The 6,000-nt window shown below is 39.8% G+C and overlaps 1 protein-coding gene across 5 annotated transcripts in view; it reads right to left on the reverse strand.

Annotated features, from left to right (window-relative positions):
* LOC116924235 (ecdysone-induced protein 74EF) overlaps nucleotides 1-3,853 on the reverse strand; it is a 58,835-nt gene extending 54,982 nt beyond the window's left edge. For 2 of the 5 annotated variants that reach the window (XM_045175135.1, XM_045175133.1), the window contains exons 1-2: nucleotides 2,696-3,176; nucleotides 863-1,416 (exon numbers count right to left, since the gene is read on the reverse strand). The gene's annotated coding sequence lies outside the window, so the exon portion shown is untranslated. Of the gene's footprint in view, nucleotides 1-862; nucleotides 1,417-2,695; nucleotides 3,178-3,694 lie in introns of those variants that run through there. The other 3 variants (XM_045175132.1, XM_045175131.1, XM_045175136.1) reach the window with 3 other exon arrangements.
* Between the last annotated feature and the right edge of the window lie 2,147 nt (nucleotides 3,854-6,000).

Consider the following 6,000-nt stretch of genomic DNA (forward strand, 5'->3'; position numbering starts at 1 on the left):
AGTCTCCTCATTTTCATTGATTGATCAACAAGTTTGGCGCAGATAACAAGAACGTTGAGGCGGAAAAAGAAGTCATCAACGAACGGTTTATGCTATCAAAAAGCGGTTGATATCTGTCGACCTTGAATTGGCAGAGGTATGGATTGGGTAGAGAAGTCGACGACCCGTTGGTTCGAATTATCAGCGTGAAAGGGGACGCGGAAGTAAATGAACGAAAAAAGATTTCGATAGTTTTGATTGTAGAGTCGAAACCGATAGGGGATGACGTCAAACCAAATAACGAAAAAACGAAAACACTGATAAGAAATAGTCTGCTCAGATGCTTTTTCCTAATGATCAGCTGCATTCTGCTCGAATTCAATTGACGCATGAAATGTTTTTTTTTTTTTCTCTCTCTCTTCTTGTTTGATCTACTTTTAAGACCACCAACCGAGTCCCGTTTTTCTTGTCAGCCTATCGTGTGTGTGTGTGTGTGCGTAGAGAAAAAAAAGGGCGAAAATGCAGTTTTAGATTCCGACAAGGACGGGGCGAGTAGTCAAGTCAAGGGATTGGTCATAGTTTCGAACAGAAATGGCTCATCAGAGTTCATCTTGTTGAAACTATAAGAACAAGTTTTTCTTTTTTGTTTTTTTTTTTTGTTTTTTTATAATGCAAAAAAAATTAAAAAAAGAATGGGCGGCTGGTCACGCCCGTGAATCCTGAACAGCAGGATCCAGCTGAAAATCAGCAATCAAGAAACCGGCCGCTCGAGAACTAAGCGACCAGATAACAAATCGAACATTTTTCCCTTCAAAAATAAAAATCGCATTTCCCATTGGCGCACAAAGATTAGGCGAATTGGTAGAAACAGAAAGCCACTCACCTTTTGAGAACTGATTTTTTTTTTTCTTTTCTGGGTAGAAACGAAATTGAAAACGTCAATTGGATAAGACGAGCTTCTAATTGCTGCCTCCGGCAAGCGATTTCGTGTTATTCCTTCTTCTTTCTCTTCGATCTCTTTCGATGGTGAGCAACAAGAGAAACAAGTGAAGATTGGTTATTAAACGTCGCAGTTGCGAATATTCCAAACACAGGGCTTATTTTAAAAGAAACACGGCGTAGTACACACACACAAAACACACGCACACATTGCAGACGCACACCCGAGAGAAACAAATGGCACCGGTTGATGATTTTCGGTCGCACTTTTGTTCGACAAAATGTCGATTATCCACCAGAATTTGAATAATTTTAAGATCGACCCGGTCGCAGGTGAAGATAAAAATCGGGGACAAATCACTGAAGAGTGTTGCAACAACATAAAACGGCTATCGTTTTAGTAGCAATCCTGCTGTAGTGGTAACAGTTGGAAACGAAGAAACAGCCCGCCATTTTTGCATGTGAGGCGTGTCCACTTTTTTCTTTTCTTTCTTTTACCTAAAAAACGACGTAAAAAGAACCAAAATAAAAAAATTAGAAAATGTGCACAATTGTATGTGGAAGTTTAAAAAAAAATGGCTCAGGTAATGTCTCGACAAACACAGACAGACGCAGGTAAGAAAACGTAGAGAAAGTCAAGGTCAACGTCCTCTGAAAATTCTTGAGGGGCCCCCCCTTCCATCCAACTTGCACTGGCACACAACGTACACAGAATATCTGATTGGGAAGGCAAAAATCCCCCCCCCCCCACTTCACCTTTCCACCGTGTGTTTGTCAGGTGGAAAAAAAGACGAAAGGCTCTTTTTTTTTTCCTTTTACAGGTGAGGTCAAAGTGGATCGCCCTAAAAAAATCTATGGCAAATACGAATTTCGTAACATTTCAGAAGAAAAAAAAAAATCTCCTTTTTTTTAATTCTAGAGCTCTCGCAATGGGAATTGCACAGTCACGGACAGTGTCAACCCGATTGCACCGTGAGAGAAGATTCTGATTTTGGCAGACGTGAGTGAGGGCGAACGGATCCTCCTCGTTTGGCTGTACAGGTGGTTGGTTAATTTAAAAAAAAAGGGGGGGAGACATATGAAGTTGCATGAGAGCAACAGTTGCGACAACATTAACCTACCGCAATTGGCCACTTGATCAAATGGGAGAAGGTACACATGTGGCCTCCTAATTACTTATGGATAATTTCCTGTCATTTGTGTGGACATTTATTCTATTTTCGTACTGCGTTATATAACGACGATAGATTTTCCGGCAAATTGAGAGACACCTATCGATTTGGCTGAGGTGGTGTTTGAAAAAAGTGAGAAAGAAAAAAATATTTCAGGAAAACCGCATACGGTTGCCAGTGAATAATTTCCAGTTGACCGCGGCCATCAAAGTGTGTGTCACGCCAAAGAGATGTATTGATTTGGGCCATTGAAAAAGCAAAAAACCGGAGTTGTCGTTGCCCGAAATAAACCCCCCCCCAAACCCCGAATGAGTTGCGGTGGTTGCGGTGGAGTAAATTTTTTTTCTTTTTTTTTTCTACTTATTTTTTATTTTATTTTGAAGGCACAGCTGCTGCCTGATGCAGCCATTTTTGCGTGTTGCAGGAACCCTTTTTTTTTTCAAAATACGACCGACGATCGTGCATTTTTCAAGGTCTATGACACGCACGGTCCTTTCCCTCCTTCTATCCATTGATTTCATCAAAAAACTCGATTTTCATTAACTACGTCAACGCTCAACGAATCCAACACAGATCAGAAAAGATATCCACAGCTTCTTCCTTACGCGATTGATTGAAGTTGGCCAAACGGCAACGAACGCATTAGTTATTTCAATCCAGTTTTCATTCGAAGCGAACTGTAAAGTTTTGCGTGGGTTGCAAATCAAAACGAGATAATCCTTAGAGTCCAAAACATTAAAGAAAAAAGAAAAAAAAAGAAAACGACACGCGGGTTAGAGACGCGCCGAACGTGGCCACCGAACGAAAAGACGAAAATTCACGCAGTCACTTGTCATTAGAGTAAAAACACGAGCAAAATAAAGACGACACGATCACACAGGACACTTGAAAACTGGGCAGTAATGTCGAGGTGATGACAACACCTCTTCAATCGAGGAAATAATCAAATTGTTTGTTGTGTGTGTATGTAGAGGTGAACGGCACTTCAATTCCGGCGGAATGAAAATCAAAACACAGAAAACGGGGGGAGGGGAAACGGAGCAGCAACGAAAACGTGTGCGATGCGGACGGCGGTCGGCGCTAGACTGGCGATACAAAACTCTAAAGGGAAAGACCTCCCCCTCCACCCTCGTCTCTCCTCCCATCACAGTGTGTGTGTGGGGGGGGGGATTTGTGGGAGGGACACACACACACACACTCATGGAACGGGCAAAAAAATATATTTAAGCTCAGCACACACACACACAGAAATTCTTGTTTTCCACCCAAAAAAAAAATATATATACAAATAAAAAGGAACCTCCAAAAAAATAAAAAGGAAAACCTTTAGACTTTTTGGTTGTTGTTGGTGGTGGTGGCTGGGTTTTAGGTTTTTTGAGGGCCGGGCCGCATGCAAGTGAGCCTTGAACAACTCACACACAAGGGCCGATCTCGTTTGCCTTCAAAAAAAAATGTGTTGTTTCAAGTCCCCCCCCAAAAGCGAAATAGACATGGCCACAACGTTTTTTTGTTCGAACTTCCCGCTTTCATTGATATTCATTGACACACGACAGACACGGTGTTATGCAAATTGATTCAAAAGGAAATGACGACGAGAGTGTTACCTGCCCCGATGGAAACTGGGGTGCCCTTCTTGCTGTTGATTCGGTCAAGTACGCGTTAAATCACTGAACTATTAGAGTTGCCAATTAGGAAATGCGTAAGAATAAAGTCAAACAAGTGCCAAGTAAAAAGGAGACACAAAAGGATTGTAATTGATCATGCTCGATCAATGTTTTTCCTACGGTGGCACACACGAGTTCGACTGTCGCCATTTTCGAACAAAAAACAACTTGAATTCCATTGTCGGCTAAGTGCACTGTTGCCTTTTTCTTTGTTTTTTTATTTTCAATTCTAAATTACATTTTTTTTTCATTTATTTATTTTTTTTCCCTCGTCAGTCTCGGTGATTTATAAAAAATTTTGATTGATTAAAATATAATTATTTGTGACACTCGTTTTCTCATTTTTTAAAATTAATAACTTTGGCAACAAAAATTATTCGTTTTCGTGCCTACCACCAATGCCATAAAAAAAGAAGTAACCCAACTCCTTTTGTTTTTCTCGATCAAATCCAAACCAAATTGACTTTTATTTGTGTATTATTCTCTATTTATTTGATAATAACATACCAACTGCCATCGTCTCTGGTCTCCTTGTCTCTCTCTCTCTCTCTCTAGATTCTCTTCTGTACACAAACGAAAAGTCAACATCCGGACCGGCCGTTCACCCGAATTGTTTTGTATGTGTGTGTGTGTGATTCTGTGAGTGTGTGTGTGTGTGTGTGACGGTTTGTTGTTCACGTTCGGCAGGCGGGCTTGAACGAATGACGACTTTTTTCTTTCTTTTCTTCTCTACACACACGGTACGAACAGATCACAGGTATTTGTGGAAAAAAGAAAACGACACGAATGAGTTCTCTCTTTTCGAACACACTCAGCTTTTTTCTACTGTTCAATTTTTTAACTGCCAGTCGGTAAGAGCTTCGGCCATCAGGCATAGACGTTCGTGTTATATTAAAGAACTGTATTATAACATGGAAATGCAATTAAACGGCGTTTCTACCGATTTCAAAACATAAAAAGTTTATTTCTTCCCCCCCCCCCCCAAAAAAAAAGATGCTAAATACAAGTCGATCTTTTTTATTTTCCTTTTTATTTTACATTTAAAAGTAACTGTACCTGTCGTGTCGTTGACAATCTTGTGTAACATTGTAGAAGGCACTTAATAATGGGATTGGAACTTACTTTGACAATCAATGTCATTTACCTTTGCTGCTACTAGACCTATTCGTGTTTGACGTCTAGTCAAACGACATGTGACGCAATAAACATTGATTAGAAAAAAAAAAATTATTCAACAAGTTTACCCATTTTTTTCTGGATAGCCCATATCATTTGGTTGTTTAGAAGCATCAGGGGATCAAACCTGTTTGATGCAGCTATTGATGTTCTATTCTGTTTTTATTTTTTTTTTATTTTTCGTGTCGACGGACAGACGCACGGAATCGTGAAGACGAGGCCTTTGCGAGTCCCGATCGTGAAATGCCCCAATCCAATTTGAACAAGAGTAAAAAAAAAAGAATGTTTTAAAAAATGGTAGTCCTTGTGTAATATGTCGTCAAAACACATAAATCAATCACGTGACTATGTGCAAAGTATTTGCAGTCATTGTTTGATGCATATCTCACGATAATTGAATTAACTTGTGTTTGGTTTACTACACACTCACCATCGTATGATATTCTTTGGATTCTTTCGACCAACCCCTACGTCCACCTCTTTGGTTTTTTTTTTCTAGCCAATTAGACTCCCCCCCTGAAAAAAAATACATAATTTTTCTTATTGATTTTCGATCATGTTTTACGTCTCGATTTTATTTCACAGGGTTTCCAAGAATGATAATGCACTTTTTAGGTCTACGTGTGCTGGACGCGTCCACCTAAAAAATAATAATAATTTAGGCGTGAACGATGATGTCACTCAACTGACTTCCTTTTTACATCGGTCATGTGAACGCCAAGACACGAGTTTGCAGTTGCAAGCTACTTTTGGGTGACACACGCATTAAAAAAAACAGAATTCCCTAAATCTATATTGCTGTATATAGTAAGGTTTCTCACTCACGCACTTCACTCTGTTTGTCTTGTTCGTCATCGCCACTAGAACTCTTCTCTTCACTGCCTTCCCCAAAGACTGGTATACGCTATACCTTTTTGCTTGCACAGTTCCTATATCTGGGGCTTTTCAAAAATATTTCTAAAGCTTGTTAGGAGATTCCGTGCGGCACGTGTCTACAGTCGTCACAGGTCTTTCTTGTACATTTTTTGTTTTCTTCTTTTTGAATTCTCTTCAAATTATTTGATGTGTGT

This window comes from Daphnia magna, linkage group LG6 (assembly GCF_020631705.1).
Source record: "Daphnia magna isolate NIES linkage group LG6, ASM2063170v1.1, whole genome shotgun sequence".
Classification (NCBI taxonomy): domain Eukaryota; kingdom Metazoa; phylum Arthropoda; class Branchiopoda; order Diplostraca; family Daphniidae; genus Daphnia; species Daphnia magna.